The sequence below is a fragment of the Ips typographus genome, linkage group LG1 (genome assembly GCF_016097725.1).
Source record: "Ips typographus isolate SLU linkage group LG1, UJ_Ityp_2.0, whole genome shotgun sequence".
Lineage (NCBI taxonomy): Eukaryota > Metazoa > Arthropoda > Insecta > Coleoptera > Curculionidae > Ips > Ips typographus.
This window is the reverse complement of record NC_138422.1, coordinates 8,990,427-9,010,538: the sequence shown is the minus strand read 5'-3', so window position 1 is coordinate 9,010,538 and position 20,112 is coordinate 8,990,427. Positions and strand designations below refer to the sequence as shown.

Below are 20,112 nucleotides of genomic sequence, written 5' to 3'. Positions count from 1 at the left end.
ATAATAATTATCATTTTTTCATCATGTGATAACTCAATATATACGTGATACAGTTAAGTAAAGTAATCTCAATGGCTTACAGTGTGATTATAGACTTAAAAAAAAAATAATCTGCAATAAAAATTAGACTTGCTTCTTTTCTGCATGATGTTCCTCCTCCTATGTTTATGAGCTCGTTGAAAGCCAGTTTTATTATTTTTATGCCTGTTAAGGATGACTTAAAAATAAAGCAAATCATACCTTTAGCATCCTGAATAATCAATTATTTAACAATTTTGTAAAAAACTTAATTTTTAGTAACAGCAAAATACGTATCGATACTTTACCACATTACTAGTTGGACCTAAGCTGCCTGCGGTACGTCATTGTCCTGTCACTCTGCAAATTCATTTTCCGTCACATGTTGATCGAGTATATTTGACATCTTTGTTTTGATAACAACAATACCAATACAATTAAACCTAGTAAATAAGGATAAAACATGACTGAAAGCTTTCGAAACATTTGCTTGAAAGTATCCCCCACTACCACACTTTGAAATCTCGCCAATCAATTTCATAACCATATATACCGCATGCAAAATTTAATTAATCAAAGCAGAGTTTGGTATAAGAGCGTTTGGTGTAGTCAGTGGAGTCCTCATTTCCAGTATTTTCCGGTTTTTCGTGGAGAACCGTAAGCTTAATCATTTTGTCGGGATAGAAAATGGACAGATTTATTGTGTCGTCTCAGTTGTTTGTGGTTGAAGTAGCTTTCAGAAGGGTTTTTTTCTCCTTTGAAGTGGAGTAGAAGATTCCTGTTTGTACTTTTTGGGGTCAGTCGCCTTTTGGTAAGTTCAACAACTTTGTACACTTTTTTGTTTTGTTTCGCTGGTAGCTGTATGTTTATCTTAAAAATAGACATTTGATTGACTATGTAAATTGAATATGAAGTTTAATGGGAGAATATAAAACTAGAACACCTACACTTAAATTATAGATATGAATTACCTACTATTTAAAGGCACAGTCCTTTTTTAGAATTCTTACCTACTTTGTGAGATACATAACTGGTTTGCTAATAAGTTATTACATACATTATATTAAATTAGTTATATAAGCAATCTTGTGAGCAAGTTCATTTGGTGAGCAACCCAAGAGTATAGTAGCTTTACCCTCAATTAAAGTCCTTGGAGATACACCATTGGATCCTAAGTATAATTTTCACAACTATCTCACAAACTATATGGTTTTCATTGAAATAGACTAAAAGAATAAAGTTATATCTGTCAGTGTTTCACTCACATGAATTTAACAAAAATGCCTAAAACTAAAATTATAAGTTCCTTCTTTAGGAACAGTCTGTAATGGTATGGCCACCAAAAATAGGTATTTGCAATGTCTCCTATAAAAAAGTCCAGTCTTAAGGGATTTTTATGTAAATAGAAGAAGAGAATCAACTACAATCAACCATTAAACATGTTGGTTTTTGTCAAGTATTGTGCAAAAAATTACTAACATTATTTTGTCTGGAGTGCAATTATTTGCATTAAGTGAGTCCAGGTTTGCTGGTTTAAGTGTGTCAGTTTTTCTTCTCAAACACCTACAGGGGAGGTACATACCTATAGTCTCACTAGGGACTTGTGGAGAGACGAAGGGAATCACTCAGAGCAAATTGGGTATTTTAGATTTGATTTTAAAATGCTTTATGAGAAACTCTTCCCAATGGTCATTCCACTCATGTAACAGTACAAGACAAACATACATCTCTTCTCTAACTAATCTTAATGAGGTTTATATGCAGGGTTTATTAATTACATGGCAATATTTAAAAGGGATGGTCTGATTTTAAGAAAACAACTTTATTATGAGCTAGGAACATATTTTACCTTTTAGGACACAGGGCAGTTGATGGCAATTTATCTAGAAAAAACTTTTATGATGACTGGAGATGTTTTTCTACTTGAACATACCTTTGTGATATTTGGTACACCTCTTTAACCTAGCCTGATGCATTTTTTTTTGCTCTAGAAAGAAACCATTTAGGCAAAAATATAGGGGAGAGTGAGAATACTTGATTTCCATTTTTTTCTTAAATGTCTCTGCATTAAACAAATATTCTTATTTTAAAGAAATCTAAATGGTGTAAGATGCTACTGACAAAGCCTCAAATAATTTTATTTATTTTTAGGTATTGTTGATTATTTTTTAAATGTTAAGCAAGTATGTAATTGCATTTTTGAGGGGATGAGGTGTAAGTATAATATCATAAGTAAAGAGATTTGAAGAGTTCTGATCTGAGACAAAACATTCAGTCTTTGCAACAAAATACTTTTATAGAAAATTGTACAATAACAAAATTGGCAACATGTAACTCTCATCACTAACAATAATAACATCATATTTACTAGAACTATCCACAACTGTTTGTTTTACTTTTTCTTGTTTTTATTGTAAATGGTGTTTTTTTAGAGGTCTGATTTTTGACCAAACTACTGTCTTTCTGGTGATAGTCAATTTGACCCCTGAAAGCTAATTTTTGCTCAGTAAGGTTAACCATTTATACCTGAGGCCGAGCATGATTCTTTCTAAGCCAGAACAGGGCCTGCAAATCGTGTAAATTTATTTTGAAAATCGCTGTTTGGTTCACCAAACTTCATGTTAAGGTCGACATGATCGTCCATACCAGCAAGTTTTTCAGATAAAAATGTATGGTTTTCACGCTATTACACAGTCTCAGTGATAATATGCATCCGCAGAGACGTCGTACAGAAGAAGTTGTTCCTGCTTCGAAGTCGAGGAGGACCTGAGAATGTGAAAAACCCCCCAACCACCTTATAGAAGATTTTGCAAATTGAATTTGGGTTATTACTTAGCTTTACAAGAAACAGCTCCTGCAGGAGCTGAAGCCACATGATTATCATCTGTGTTGCACATTTGGAAAGCGGGCTACAGCAATTTTCGAAATAAATTTGCAGAATCTGCATGGGGTTCTAAAGTCATGATTCAATGGCAAACCTTACTGACCAAAAATCGGCTTTCACAGGTCAAATTGACTGTCGCCAGTAATTTTTTGGTTTGTTTTTTTATGAACTCATCTAATTTAGCTTTTATGTGTTATCTCTGTCAATATTATACTTTTAACACATTTTTTCCACAATCACTCATCAGGTTTGTACTTTTTGCTGGTACCTTTGGTAATATATCATGTAGTGGTAAGTAACCAGCAGCAGCGCTTTAATAGATGTGTTACAGCAGGAATGTCAGATGTTAAAAGCACAGCCAAAACAACAACTTTATTATCTAGAAGCTCTGTAGTTTTCAAGTCCAGTTGATCCATAACAAAAGTGGTCAGGTATTTGTCATCTGTTAATATTGTACAATTTACACGCCTCTAAAACCACTAATAATGTTTAGCCACTAGCGTTAGTACCTTTTTTACTAGCCTAGCTAAGGAAGTACCATGAATGGAGAAATATAGCCCAGAAGCACTTTTGGTAGAACACAATGAAGTTGTCTCCTAATCTCCTCTCTGCAACTCACTTGTTGGACACCGTTTATAGCTGTTATTTTTCTGGGTTGTGTGGACAGTTTTGTCAGTGTTCCTTATTATTGTCAGATTAAAGTAGAATTAGTTAAGGACACATAGTAAATTCTTAAGTAAGTCTTCTAGTAGATTTGGTCGGCTCCAGTCTCTGCAGATATAGTAGGTAATTAATTTCTATCAAAAAAACGTAGAATCAATTTTTTCCTGCTTACCCATTAATACGGTCTTTACCCACATAACTTTCTTAAAGGCTAGGCTATTAATTTTGTGTGCTATTTCATTGACGCAAAGCGAAGCATATAAGTGTCAAGTACTTGATTTTTGTCTACTTAGTCCATAAATTGCGTTCCATTCTTTCTGTGATCGAAAATAGATGCATATCATTTACCTACTAGGAAATAGAAATATAAAATAACATTTCTAAACTATGACGTCTGGTAAAATAGGAAAAACAACACTAACTTGACTTGATACTGAAACTTTCCGGTAGGTATGATGTTATTTCCTAGAATTAAATCAATTATTTTTGTCCTTTATGTCTGCCTCTTTGGTTGAACTGAGCAAAATGTTGGAGGATATTTATGTGAAAACTTAGGTAATAAGAGCACTTATTCTAAATATAAAATACAATGTTCTTGAATGCAGGCGTACTCACATTGTTAGCTATGTATCAATGAAACAGTTTTGACAACATAACACACTTTAACAATAATTACATAATAACTCATGTGTATGTGATGTCTAGTATGATAACCACAACTGTTGTGTTACTTAAAAGTAGCCATTGAATTAAGTTAGTAGTCATTATCTTTTACTTGTCAATGAATTCAACAGATGTGGATTATTTTTAGCTTTGATAATTTTAGACTTTTCCGAGGGCTTTTTCAGTTATAAGTGTTCTAGCTAGAACATGCATTTTTTGTCTATCTATGTATACTAGAGGATTAGTTGTCCCTTTCATAACTTTCACTCCAATTTATAAACTGGATGAGTGTGAAAGTGATGTATAAATAGATATTACCAATTATCAGATACCAAATCACATTTGTATTAAAGGCGTTGATAGATTGTGAGATAACCTCATCGCTATGCTTAATTAAGTAAACTATTATTTGGTAAAAGTTTCACAGAATTCATTTCTCCATAATGTAACGTTATGTCGACTTTCTATTGTATTCCTCATGTTCTCATTCTAAACTAAGTATGTCTGATCCTACGCATTAACAGCAAAGGCTGTATAGATACCACTTTTTTAAAACTGCGCTTTAAATATCATTAAAACAAGAAACATTTCTTCCAGACGTTTACATAAAAAAATCAGTAAATTTAACGTTGTCGCACAATAATTATTGTGCCAACTTCCAGATTTCAAGGTAAAGCGTGTAACCCATAAATGTCATTATTTTATGATCATAATTTATATTGGTAACAGATTTTGGTTTCTTTGTGGTTTCTTGTGTTATGTAACTTTTCTTTTCACACTCTCTACAACTGCAGTTATACTAATTTTATTTAAAACAGAAGTTATCACTCTATAACGTTACCGTAGTTGAGTTTTGTTGATAAGAACATCGTCAGAGACATATTTATTAACAATAAAGTAAATTCTTTAGTAAATTCACGTACCAGTTACAGATTAAAACTGCTTTTTTGGGGTTTTTAGTTTAGAGAAAGTAAGCCGCAGTTTCTAATTGTAGCCTAAAAATATATGATTCATCTACGAATTTACAAAGTATAAAGTTGGCTAATGTTAATCTGGCAGAACACATTTAACAATATTGGTCGGTAGTAATTACATTGAACTCATCTAAAATGATTGACTATGTTATGTTATCTGTCAAGTAAAAAAGATAACTCTATTTACAGTCTATCCGCACTACCGAACTGTGTGTTTATCTTGTGGGTAGCAAAAAAGACTTGACATCTAAGTTAAAAATGGAATCACCCATAGTTTTAAATTTTTGTGCCATGAGTAATGTTCAGGATAATGTTTACTTGGTTATATTCGCTTCTGGCCTTTCTTTATGTTATTATAGAAATGCTTGTATAATTTTTAGAAGCTGAAGTGTCATATGATATTGAAGATATACTTGTAATCCAACTAAACTAGCATTACGTCACAAATTTCAAAAGTTTTAGCTTTAGGGCTAGAAAGATAGATAATTCTGAGGATAATTCTATAGATCAATAGGATTTATGACAAACCAAGACTATATGTAAGTAATTTTTTCCTCTGTTCAATACTAACTTTAGGTTTCACCGAGGGTTTCATCGGTTTTCAAAAGTGAATTTATTTTTATTTTTGGACGCACTCTTCTTTACCTTAGACAGGTGTTAAGTTGATTTGTGTCCGCCATTACTACTTCATTTCTTCTTCATGTTCAATATACATATTATATTCTATCAACGGGGTAGTTTCAGTGGAAATTTCACCAAAAGTAGCAATCTCATCCACAAACAATTTTAGTTCAGTCAAATTTTGTTAACTACCTATTAATAAGGTTGATAATTGGGTACATTAAATGTTGTTTAGAGTCATCGCTAAAGTATAACTCACTACAGTTAATTAATTAGTAATAAATTGCTACACGGTGATTTAAAGTTTTTTAACGATTATTTTTAACCGTTAGTTTTTTCTACTTTATTTTTTGTGCAATACAGAAGATTGAATTTAACTAAACTGGTTTTAAAAATGTGAAAGGCAGGAACTTTTAAATTTTTTAAACCACCTTTCTCTAGTTGTGGCTTATCCACTTCTAGAATCCGCAATCTAAAGTTCAGTAAAATAGTAATTTACCACAGAGCTGTGTATTTCTAAGCTTAAAAAACTCTGTTCCTGTTGATCTTGAAATGTATGTGTGATATATGAAAAGATTAAATTATGAAAACATACAAACATATGAAAACACAACAACAACGTCTAATGCACAGAGGATGCATCATTCTATATTACTTGATGGATATTTTTCTGAGTATTGATCCCACTGTAACATACAAATTAGCAAAACTACTGTAATGTTTTTTTCTCAATTGCTAAAATCTGATTTCAAAAATGAAAAAAAAATTAACGTTGAATGTCATTTGTCAGCAAAAAAATCAATCAAATGGTCATAATATACAAGGCGTCACATTAAAAAAACTGCACCAATTAAGAATTGATAATTGTAATTTTATTGATGGATGTGTAATAAAAAATCTTAATTATTGAATAATTTTTTTCATCTTTTGTGTTTTGAATATTTTTTGGTACAACCTTTTGTGTACCATTCTTTTCTATTAGTTGAAGATTACTCATCAAGTATTCAGGGTCCCATTTAAAAGAAGCAATTTAATATTTTGTTGGATGTTTTCTTCAGTTCACACAATTAAGGTGTTTTAAAAAAGTATTAAGGTTATGGGATAATATAAATAATATTCACAATGCCTTGATTAATGCTGTTCTTCACCAAAATACAGTCTGCTTGTAACAGTTGTAACAAGCAAAACCGATCCTTATTATAGCAATAAAAACTAGGTAAAGGGTAACTTGACCAAGACCTCTCTACCTCAACAAAAATAACATTGTCGCGGCTTGCCAAAACCAATTATTCCGCTTTGTATCTTTTAAACACTCCTATCTTCCATGTCGCAAGCTCGAACGTAAAAATACTCGGTTCTATAATAGCAGACCTTGCCATTTGATTGCAGGCAACGTAAATAGGTAGGTGCCCGTTGTGGATAAACCCAGCATTACGTTGCAGAACACGTTCATAACAACAGAGTTTTAGAAAAAAACCGTCACACCCCGTAATAACGTCAGTCGAGAGTTTATTATTTATAAGGAAACTAAGTAAATATTACACAATTATTTGAAAAGTATCTCTGGGAACTGGATAGCAACGATCTGAAAATGTAATTAAGCTGACAGATTTTTTTACGCAAATAGGTTGATTATTAAAAAAAAACTTTATTTTATTATTTTTAGAACTTCAAATCTGCTGCTATTCTGATCTAATTAAGTTTGTTTTGAAAAAAAAGACGTCTTATCAAAAGGATATGGTAGAAAAACCCAGTGGGAAAGAGACCTTTAGGAATGGATGGTTGGATGGCTATCAAATATTTTTTTGGGTGTGGAATCTGAAAACAACAAGAGATGGTTAGATGGTTATATACAGATAAAATGAAAATATTTTTGAGATATGTAGGTGATCTTGGGGTTTCAAACTGGAGTAGGAGAAGACATCATCATCAGTCATCAATCTGATCTCGTGGCCCAAATACTTGTATGTTGTTACTTGTTCAATTTTATGAACTCCAACATGAATGTTGTCGCTTACTACAAGAATTGGCATGAATGGTTTTCGATGTATTGATTTTAAGCCAAACCGTTCTCGAGGTTCGGTGAAGATGTTCCAACATTTTCCTGGCTTTATCTAAACTATCATCGGAGAAGACATCAGTGTTCACCAAAAACTTAAAAATCAGCGAAAGTTACTTACCAAATAGATAGAAGAATGTGGACGGTAGATAAAAATTCCTTCGCACTCCAGGGGATGTAATAGATGGCGAAGAAAACACACTTTTCCATGTGCCATTTTCTACAATCGCAAGGGATATCATAACATCAATGTTCAAGTCACTTGCAATGCAGCTGAGTGGTTTACAAGCGTAGACGCATCATAGCCAGGGTCTGTTCTGATGATTCACGGATATGGAGCAACTCACAATTTGTTACATTACTTGAGTTTCTGAAGTCGCCCGCATTACTTTTAGGGGATAAAAGATATGGCATAGCACCGTGGCTGATGGTGTCCTTTCGAAATCCTATTATTCCTACTATCTTATTATCCTACTATTCCTGAATATTTCGGAAATATCATGAGACACCCAGAAAAGTATGACATTCTACATCTTATAATGCAGGGTAAGATTTATGGCAAGAGACGAAGAACTTTCTGGCTCAAAAATCTCAAACAGTGGTTTACCAAGAGCGGCTACCAAGAAAATCATGATTACAAACATGATAGCCAGAATGATCTCCAACGATCGTTAAACGGTCATGGCACTTAGAAGAAGAAGATTATTCCTACAGAGCATGCTTATAACAACTTAACTTCTTCAAGTGGTGGATCATCAAATGTACTGAAACGGTAGTAGTTTTTCAGAACCAAGTTCTTAAGTTTTTAAGGGTTGATATTTGCTTTCCTTCTGGTGGTCTTTCCCTTGGAGAACGGACCTTAAAAGGTGATATTTACTTTCGTTCCTCATAATATGTCCGAGGTACTCAAGCTTTCTTTTCTTGGTGGTGTTTATTACTTCCAAGTCCTTCTTCATTCTCTCCCTCACTGGTCTCTGTCCACACATGATATCCTCAGCATCAAGGATTCAAGTTTTCTTTGTGTTGCCTTTAATGCTCGTGATTCCATCCCATAGAAAAGAATCGAGAAAATATAGCATTGGAGGAGTCTGAATTTGATGAGGTTATGACTTTTAAACAGTTTAGCCATTTGGTTGAAGGCGGCTTTTGCTTTCTCTATTCTACACCAGATCTTCTGTGAGTGGTCCCAATTATCATTGATCATGGTTCCCAGGTAGGTGAATTGTACTTTCTCTATTGGTGTGTTGTTGATCGTTAAGCCGTATTTTCCGTCAGTTCCTTTACTGATTACCATGAAAGATGTTTTGGGTAACAAAATCAAAGATTTCCGATGCTTTAATATAAAATTCGTGTGTCGATAGACTAGTTTGGAAATTAAACACTGAGTAGAACTCTATATACTTCCTAGGAGCAGAAACTCGTCTGACGAACTGTAGTACAAACTCATACTTTGGTAGTATTAACCATTCATGGGCATATTGATACACACAGAACTTAATCGGTTGTTGACGTGCATTTTGCAAAACATGTCAGAATTTAATTATTATAAAGAAGTGTGGGTTTTAAGGATATAAATATTATCGTCACTGTTTTCCAAAAGGAATATTACCCGGAAAGCCCAAACACATAACAAACGCATTTTAAACTGGTTAACCACATAGGATTTCATAATCAACCGGTTGAATTATTTTAAAAGAAAAACCTACGTGACTGCTGACTCACACCACAATCGGGGAAAATTAGAAATGTGTTTGTTTCATTAATTCTCCAATTGATCCAGGATACACCTAAATTTCGTGGAGAGATCGACTGGACTTGTGTGTATCACAGCTCAGACGGCTTGACGTCAGTTCTTTAATCTTAGAACGGGTTTTTGCGAAACGTTAAGATAATTCCGGCGGTTTGTTCGAATTTTAAATTCAAAATCCCCCCAGATGCGTCTCACAACATCGGGATTGTTTTCCGTCCAGAGTCCAGCTTTCTGCCAGTCTGCATTTGTCCGGAATATAGTGCGGAAAGCTCTCTAAATTCGCGGACTTGCCAAAAGTTGTAAAGTATTTACATGAAATTTTATTCGTTTGGTAGGTTTAGTAACTTGTAATTGCCAGTGCACTGTATAATTATTGCATTCATAGTAATTTAATCCAATTAATATTTATCATGTCGGCATATAAAAGCAATAGTAGTTAACAGAGTTTTTTTGCAATTTTTTTCAACAGATTATAACTTAATTAGTATTCTCTTATTAACAACAAATTTATTTAATTTCAGATTCAAAGCAGAAGGTTTTTGTCGAGGGAAAGTGGTGTTATTCTGACAGCAAATGTGCTTCAAAATTTGACGTAATCAATAGGTGAGTAACAACTATTTTACTTAAAATGTGTTCTCCAGGATTTTTCCATAAATCCCAGTCACTCAACTAAAAAGCTCTAAATTAAATTTTATATGAATTACATGTGTTAAAAAAGAACAAACAAATTGACGTTGTGCCAAATAAAATGAATGTGCCAAAATAACTTTCGTTCAAAATGGGATAAGTATATCCGATGTTTTACCACTTTTACCATGATGGTTTTAATTTTACTTTTACGCTAAAGTGACGGTTGAAGCGATTTTTAAGTGTGACGTTCACCATGAATATATTTATGAAGCTGCTATTTACATTTACAGGCTTTAACTAAAATATTGTGTAATTATTTGCATTGAATCACTTTATACATTCGATTAATTATTGTAAGAGAATGTAAGCAAAAGTATTTTTTTAATGATGCCTGCAGTTTAGGTATGGATGGTTCTGTAATAGTAATTTGTTGGCATTGAATGTAAATGGGTTTTTCAATTCAATTTTTACAACATTTAGTTTTTTTTAAGACTACTTATTTGGTTTTTGATTACTTGACAAACTATAAGAAATAATGCTTAATTTGCAATGTGATTGGAGTACAGGGTTGTCCAAATGCTTTCCTTAATCAACAAAATAAAGAAATAATAATTATTACTAAACTCGAGTTTGAATGCAAAACTAGCTTTTGTATAATGGAAATAATGCCAAATATAAAGAACACACTCTGTGTACATGTGTTCAATTGCTATAGGCCACTATTGCTAAATTATACAAAAATTTGATGACTGTTGATGATGAAGTTAAGATAGCACACACAATAGCCAAATTTTGGTCAGTTGTGAGATATCGACGCTTACTTATTTTTTTAATACGGATCTGTTTTTTTTTCCTGTTGACTTAAATGCATATTTTATCCTGATTTCACTCATGTGTGTACCACATGTGTACATTTGTACAAGTCCGATACTGGATTTGAGTTGTCCGGTTGTCCCATACATCTTTGTAGGTTAGTTTTTTAGGAACCATACTTTTTATATTACCCTAACATTAGAACTCTTATGGAGAACGAAATAAATTAGGTACCTCTGTTAAAAAAGAAACAAAAATGATTTTTGCTGGTTAAAAATTTAATTAATAAAATGAACAGTATTTAATTCATAAACGATAACGCTAAATTATTTAAATAATACCTTACAGTTAATTATTTGTGAAAACGTGACTTAAGTAATTGAGAAAACTTTAAACATTTTCAAAATTTGTAATTACATTTCTGAATAGAACATTTTGAATATTATTGCATTTTTTGATAGTGCTATCGATGATAAGCAACATTGGTAGCCGAAAATCGAAAATTTCTATATTTTTTTAAAATGAATAAGCGTAAAAAATGCAATAACATACTTTTTAGGTAATCATACTGATCAATCTCCAACAAAACCTGGTGCACAGACGCATTCAAACTAACGAAAAACAACCCAGGTCCGTATTTTAAAACATGTTTTTGTCGATATGTCAGGAACTGAATAAAATTGAATTTTAACATAACATACTATACAGAGTGCCCCAAATAAAAGTTCCTATATGGATATTTCAGAAACGGTAAGAGAAGAATATTGATCAAAAAGTTGAAGATGCATTTTTCGAAAATTTTAAATAACAAAGTCTTCTTAAAAATGTTAAGAAAGCTTCTGGACATTCAAGGTTTTTTTTTGAAACTTTTGCTATTTTTTTTTGGCGGTGATACTGGATTTACTTAACGTTATACAGAGCGAAGTTTATATCGGTTTATATTTTGAATATGATATATACTAAAAGTAAAATTTGGTAATGTCATATTGTTTTGTCTTTTCGTCATAATTCTTGAGATATTATTGCAAAGGGAAAGTTAACCATCCAGTTCCTGTACAACAAAACAATTAGAGTTAATGAGTATTATTATTAAACACGGTTTTCTGGGTTAATGGATGGGATCTTTTTTTGGGGTGACCTAAATAATACACCTTCAAATTATAGCTTTAATATCTGCTTTAATAATATATAATTTCATTTATTGCTGAGTTCAATACAAAAGTGTATAGTAACATCAATTTTATACTCTCAATTATAGGTTAGGTTACGGTAGTTGATGGACAAAGTAATAAATTTTTAATATTTTATTTGACTTGATTATATTGAACGGTTGAAAAAATAAGCTGAAATAAAATAGTAATTTGGTACGCATGCAAAATAAGTGTTTATATACCACTTAAATGAAGTAAATAAAGCAGTATTGTACATAGATAAGGAAAATCTGAACTATTAATTAGTCAACCATGCATTTTGCCTGTGCATAAATAATATACATATGAATTCAGAGCTTAATGTTGCTGGAAAGTCCTCAATATGTTTATTCTATTTTGTACTATTTCTTTTCGAATATAACCATAATCGATATTAAACGAGGGCAAATTCATTAAAGGGTATTTTTACCTTCCCCATAATAAAAAAAAACAAAGATATTTGTCTTTTTTTCCATAATAATATGTTTTTAGAATATGGTATAGTTATGAATTTTTTTTTTTTGAAGAGAAAATACATGTTTGACTTTAAGTTTTCAACTTGCCTTTGTATTTTTAGAAAATATCTTTTCTAGTCTCTTCATTATTAAAAACGTATTAAAATTATCTCTAAAAGTGAAAATCTCTATAAAATTAATAAAAAAAAAAGAATTTTGTGGAGATCTACTTTGTGTTTTTGCTTTCACTTACATTCACTACACTGTGAGAATATGCACTACTTATTTTAAATTTTGAAATATTTGCCAATCATACATGGCTGCTTCTCTTTTCTTTACTTCTTTTTAATTATCCCTAAAACTTATGTGAATTTATGAACTCAGTAATTTCCATTTATAACTTGCAAAATCATCAGTAGTTATGCCAAAATAACTGATGATTCGTTTGTGCAAAATGTTACTGTAACTGATAAATATGTTCCTGTGCAAATGTGGTACTACAAATTTTCAATAAAACTGCCTGAAAAGTAACCAAATAACTAATCTTCCTGGAAACTTTCAGTCGTTAAAAGCTTAATCGTCACTAGACAATTTTCACTTCATTAAAAGATTATTAACCTCCGTTTTCGCTTACACTTACTTTACATAGTTTACAGTACAGTTTTTGTCCATACCGTATTCTATTGTTAATTCCTCGGTTAACTCAATTATATTGTACAGGGTGTTCCGCCAAGAATGATGAAAGATGCTAAAAAATTAGTTCTCCATGAAACATGTTTTCAAGATACAGGGTGTTAACAAGTTTTATTTCTGTATCTGAAAAACTGTTTAAGTTTTCATGCATGCCCTACGTAGGCATAGTTTTTTCTAAATCAATCAATGCTTTTTTGTCGTGTCGTGGGACACCCTGTACGCCTTTAGTATATTTCAATTACTAGCTCTAAGTAACGGGCAAGGGACTCTAGAGGGTTACTCCTTTTGGTCTCTCCTTATTTTGGTTTGATCAAACAGTATTTATTCTTAATGATTTCATTTTGTTTCTTCTTGTACTGCCTAGTTTCAAAATTTTTACTAAGGAAACGATGTATAAATTTGAATCAAAGTAAAATTTGGAAGTTGGTAAGTTATCAAGCTAAACTTAATTGACTGGGTATTGTAGTAAGTGCTAATGAAAATCAATCAGGTAGATTCTGTTATTCTGATTTTAACGTAGGTATATTATGACTATTTACATTAGCTGGCAATAATTCAATGAAAATCAGTGAAAATTAGTATAAAAACGTCGATTTCCCACGGTTTGTCTATTTTTACCCAGGTAGATTTACGGTTTCTTGACAGAAAGAGGCCGTAAGGTGGATGTAAATAGGTCGTTTTTCAATTCTATATTGATTTATGGCGGACGTTTTCAATTTTAATTAGAGCATGCACTTTGCGTCGGCAACAAGGTCTCCACTTAATTATATGTGCGGAGTTTGTTAACTTTCGGACGGAAATTGCAACCGGATCTGTTCCAAAGAAGCCCTCCCTCTATTTATACTTTGCGCCCCGATTTCGAGAATTAGCGGTTGTGAAATTAGCGGCCGTTTGACGTCATTGGGCTTTTAATCTTAGAAACTTTTGTGAAACATTCAAATAAATTCGACCCATTTAATACCAATTGAAAGTGAAAACGCACAGCCACGTTAAATGTGAATGCAGTGTGTGCACAGTTGAGCAATCTTCAAAGTCGATAACGATTAATGTGGTTAAATGACTATTTAATTAAATACTTAATAGTTTCTAGTTTGGATGTTTGAGAGAAAGTTTAGTTCGTGAAAAGGCAGAAGAAATACATAGTATTAATTATGTACGTCAGGTACTAGAAGGATGTTCAGTACTAAATTACTATAGTATTATTTAGTGAACTAATATTGACCCTGGTGGCAGGACTTTCACTTTTGCGGTCTATATTTTCTACCTTCCATTCATTCATTTGAACAATAGAGAGTTGGTAACTAAATTTAGAAGTAAAAACATGTTAGAAACGCCGAAATAGAATATAATTCTTTATTTTACGATTGAGGACATAAAGTAAAACGACCAAAAACATAAATCCTACTTTTTATTTGTTTATATAATTATTCACCAAAGTGTGCACTACATAAATATAGAAAAAAAATTGTTATGGCTTAGCGCCAATTTATTTGCTGGTTTAAGGTTACTTCCCGACATTTACAACTGTCCTTCCAAATTTTCGTATGCTTTTGTTATTACAACGCTAATTTCAAAAAGATTTCTTTGTTTGCTTTTTGCTTTGGTTCGAAGATCGAAGGTATTTACTAGTCAGTTATTAGTCTGAATAAACATGTTTAATTGTAGGCTCATAACAGAAAACAAACACTGCCCCAGTTCCACAAACTGATATAAATCTCGATATAAACTGTTCGCTATGTGGTCAAGTTATATTTGTAAATACAGTGGCGGTCGATCAAAAGGACTTTAACTCTTTTTTGTTCCTAACTTAACAACTCAAATCTTGATAAAGCTATCATTTTGAATCTTGGAGCACTAATACAACACAGATGTTAAGGGTTTCCTGGATTATAAACTGTTCTGACCAATAGAAATTATGCTTGATGTTCAAAAATTTGTACGCCCTAGCGGTCAAACTGTCAAACCAATTAACCAATGTTGTCATATTTTTGGAAAGCCCATTTTATTGACTATTCATCGAAATATTAAAGTCCTTACCATGTCAGTCAAGTAAGGAAGTTATTTAGGTTCAAACAAAACGGTGTATAAAAATTGAACAGAAAGCAACTTTGTCATCCTGTAGCGGCAAAACGATTCATCCGGTCAAACAAAGTAGTTATATTGTTAGAAAGTCTATTTCATTGGCAAGCCATCGACATATAAAATATTATGTGTCAAATAGTTATTTATGATTGAATGAAAGAGTATATGAAGTTTTAAAAAACGTAAATTTGGCAAAACTGAGTTGCGTATATGATGAAAAGTCATGTGATTTTTTTCATTTTAAATAAAAATTAGTTAAAGTAGCAGCTAAAAATCAAGTGATACAAAAAAAATTGCAAAACGGCGGAATTGTGTGTGCGTGTGTCACGTGACTTTGACAACAGAAAATCAAAAAAAAATTAGAAAAAAGGGAGGGTATACAGAGTGTCCCACGACGAAAGACATCGATTGATATTGGAAAAAGTATAAATAGGAGAGTTTTGAAAATTTGGCAGGATACTGATGTGGGCATGCCTAATCTAACTAAAATATTTTCAAGATGGTTGCACTTCCGTTTATACCGGAAGTCGATCACAACTTTCTTATTTTAAATAGAACACCCCCTATATTATTACATATTTGGATTCCTCATAAAATTCTGACCAACTTTTGTGTACAATGCCCTATACCTATCTCTAGCCGTTTTCGAAATATTTAATGTTTTTCCAAAAAAGTGACAGTTGCAAAGCTCAACATATTTTTGTACACTGTCAAAACCGTATTTCATTTTGCAATGAAACTTTGGGTTATTGTAAATAAAGTAAATAAAGGATCGTTTTATTAAACTGAGGGTGCGTAATGGCTCATTTGTATACAGGGTCGTCAAAAAAAAATCATAAACTTGCCACTAAAAAAAATGAAAAATCTCAAGTTTTTTAAATAGAAACCCCCATTTTTTATGACGGAATCATTTTGAGCATTAAAAATTACTATACGTTTCAATTTACTTGCCTATACCTAAATCCAACCCATTTCGTTTTATTTGAGAATAAACATTTTTTATTATTAAAACTCCAGATTTCTTGAAAATTTCTCTCTCTAATTACGTGTGGATTTATGTCACACCAGTAGTGTGAATTATGTCTATTGGACATTCCATTTTTAGTGAATTTGGCTTCGTCGCTCTAAATAATATTATTCAAAAACAATTCTTCTCCATAGTGACTAGTCAGCAAAACTCACTAAAAACCACTCTCTTCGGAAATTCAACCTCTTTTAAGTGTTGCACTAATTTAATAATAATTGAAATAGGGTGAAATTTATGTTTCTTCAGGATCCTTTGAATTGAGCTTTTGGATATGCCTGATTCTATAGAAACTTGTCTTATTGACGAAGTTGGATTTCCAACAAAATAGCCCAAAATTGCAATTTCTACATTTGTATTTTAAGGATTGGTTTTGTTTTAATAGCTTCACAGATCCCATATTCTTAAAATGTTCAATTATTTGCTTGACAGCTTTTGGTGATGGTTTTCGTTTTTCTGGATAACGAGCGGCAAATACCTCACATGTTCTACTCACAACTTTATCACATTCTCCGTAAATAATAAACAGATTTAAGTAATCTTGGTTTGAATAACGTAACCGCGACGGCATATTTGCAGTTGTCAAAACTCTCAAGTCACTAGTGTTATTAACATGCTCTGCAGGTCTCCAATATCACCGTGTGTCAAAAGCATGACCAACTAGAGTACCAGCTAATCCCAACCATGCAGCCTAATAAAAAAAAGGTTAATTCTCAAATAAAACGAAATGGGTTGGATTTAGGTATAGGAAAGTAAATTGAAACGTATAGTAATTTTTAATGCTCAAAATGATTCCGTCATAAAAAATGTGGGTTTCTATTTAAAAAACTTGAAATTTTTCATTTTTTTTAGAGGCAAGTTTATGATTTTTTTTTTGACGACCCTGTATACAAATGAGTCATTACGCACCCTCAGTTTAATAAAACGATCCTTTATTTACAATAACCCAAAGTTTCATTGCAAAATAAAATACGGTTTTGACAGTGTACAAAAATATGTTGAGCGTTGCAACTGTCACTTTTTTGGAAAAACATTAAATATTTCGAAAACGGCTAGAGATAGGCATAGGGCATTGTACACAAAAGTTGGTCAGAATTTTGTGAGGAATTCAAATATGTAATAGTATATAGGGTGTTCTGTTTAAAATAAGAAAGTTGTGATCGACTTCCGGTATAAACGGAAGTGCAACAATCTTGAAAATATTTTAGTTAGATTAGGCATGCCCACATCAGTATCCTGCCAAATTTTCAAAACTCTCCTATTTATACTTTTTCCAATATCAATCGATGTCTTTCGTCGTGGGACACCCTGTATAGAGTATAGGGCGTAACATATTCCCTAAAAACTGTGTCAAAGCACAAAAAAGTGCTGTAAAAAACCCTAAACAAGTTCAACCAAGCATAACTAGGTTATTTGGAAAATTTTTAAAAAAGGGTAAAAGTGGAAGTTGTAAACAAATTTACGCTCTACAACATTACATTAGAGCACTTTAGCCCTAAAGGACCTCCTCAGGGAGATATTCCCTACAAACTATGTCAAAACACAAAAAAGTGTTTTAAAAGATCCTAAACAACTTCAACCAGTCGTAACTCAGTTATTTGTAAAAATACCAAAAAAGTGTAGCAGATTAAAGTTGTTGATGATTAAAGGGAATTTTACGCTCTACAAGATTGCATTAGGGTACTTTTGCTCTAAAAGGTTCCCTGAGGTAGATATTTCCTAAAATGTTCCATAGAGCGTGTAAATGAATACACTTTTGATTGCAAATTTAAATTGTCGATTTCTACGTTTTTCAATTTAACTCTACTCTAACTTAAATATTTGGATTCTACATTAAATTTTCTATGGGAGAAGACATTTGTAGCTTAAGAAAGTACGAGGGGGGTTAGAAATTGTCATATTTTCAAAATCACCCTGTAGCTCATTAACGGTACGAAAAGGTTCATTTCACAAAAATCGAACACGGGTTCGCCAAAAATCCATCAAATTTGAGTCACTCTGTACAGTAGTAGTTTGTTGTACGCTGAAAGGGAAGAGTTTCGTGTTTCTCGTCCACAGCCATAAGGGCAGTATCATCAGCAAAGGTTGCTATGGTGTCATGTTCTAATTTAAGTCCTTATGTACTGTATGTTATGCTTTATCGAAAGCTTGCGCGACATAAAGGAAAACTTTAGGTAAAATGACGTTTTCGATTGCCATACTGCTTCAATGACATTTGATAGAGCAGGATACAAATTAGATTTGCACTAAACTTCGATCGAAAACGCCATTAGGCTTGTCCTGTGAAATGTCATTTGATTTAACACATTTTCTAGGACCGATTGCGCCGACACATTTAAGGGCGCCATAAGCCAGGTTTTAATTTGACTGTAACATTTTGCATCTAACTCGTCACAATCAAATTACAACTTAGCCTAGGATGATGGCCTTACATGACTTATAACTTAAAATTGAGTTCAGTTCAATGTTATATTTGACAGGCATAACTCTTCTCAAACTAATAAATTCCGCAACAAATTCTTTCTCAAATTCTAACAACAAATTCCGCGATCCGCCACTGCATATAAACGTATACTACATCGCCAGATCTTGACTTCATCATGAAAACTAGTTAATTCAGGTTGAATCCTCAATTTTCTGGCATTAACCGAAGCACGGCATTTAATATTCGGTTGGTGTGCTTCATTTATATTATTTATGTTTTACCTGTTTGACGTAGGTAAGTTTTTACCACATTTGTTTATAAAGGCTTTGCCCCCAATTATTCAATAAGTAGGTAAAGAAATGTGAATGTAACCTTCACAATAACAATGTTTTAATGAGATAAAAAGTATGTAACAAGGAAAAAAGTAATTGAATGTTATTCCAGTTGAAATAACAATTTTACGTAAAAATTATTCAACCACCCACAAAATGTCATAAATACCAGGACATGTTCAGTAATAAATGTGTTTATTGCCTTCATAAAGAGAATAATTATTCTCCAAACATTACTATTGTGAGTGGGTAAATTTATTTTTAAATTTATCCCGGGTTTAAAAAAAAAAACCGCATAGTCACATAACTTCGCGGAAGTCACAGCAGCGACTACTTAATAAAACCATCCAATCAACTTACAATACAACAAAAAAATCATTAGTGGTTAAATTGATCTTACCTCTATAATTATTGAAGATTCTGGTTAGCACAACAAAGTGGGGAAACTCCAGTCGTTCATTAATGAACTTGTTATCTTAATATACACTCATTAGTTTATCATCAACGCGGATTATTTTATAAATGAGCAAGTGTAAAAAATGCTGTGTTTTTCGCGTTGTTGATCTTGTGTGTAGACTGTAGTTTGAAAAGAACTGGTGAATGATTTGTTTGATGCCGAAATAATTCAAAGAAAAATTTAGTGGTAGGTACAAAAAAGTTTATTTTTACAGTACAGAAGGTATGCGTTCAAAAAGTTTATTTTAACTAATTATTTTCCTTTGTCTTTTCATATTCTTTAAAATGTTTGTTTTATTAAAATTATGACGTGTGAAATGCCCTATACAAACAGTTTTAGATTAAGAAATAAAACAGAGTGAAACATTTTGTTTCAAGAA

At 32.2% G+C, this 20,112-nt stretch overlaps 1 protein-coding gene and 1 long non-coding RNA gene across 3 annotated transcripts in view; one reads left to right on the top strand and one right to left on the bottom strand.

Annotated features, from left to right (window-relative positions):
• The first annotated feature begins 537 nt into the window (after positions 1-537).
• The window catches only part of Ipk2 (Inositol phosphate kinase 2), a 34,116-nt gene continuing 14,541 nt past the window's right edge, over positions 538-20,112 (top strand). Inside the window, exons 1-2 of one of the 2 annotated variants that reach the window (XM_081986581.1) lie at positions 538-829; positions 10,154-10,235. The gene's annotated coding sequence lies outside the window, so the exon portion shown is untranslated. Of the gene's footprint in view, positions 830-9,810; positions 9,964-10,153; positions 10,236-20,112 lie in introns of those variants that run through there. The other variant, XM_081986589.1, reaches the window with a different exon arrangement.
• LOC145733962 (uncharacterized) lies at positions 1,822-2,091 on the bottom strand. The gene is made up of 2 exons (XR_014179313.1): positions 1,952-2,091; positions 1,822-1,901 (listed from the first exon to the last, which is right to left on the bottom strand). It is a non-coding gene; the product is annotated as an uncharacterized LOC145733962 (long non-coding RNA).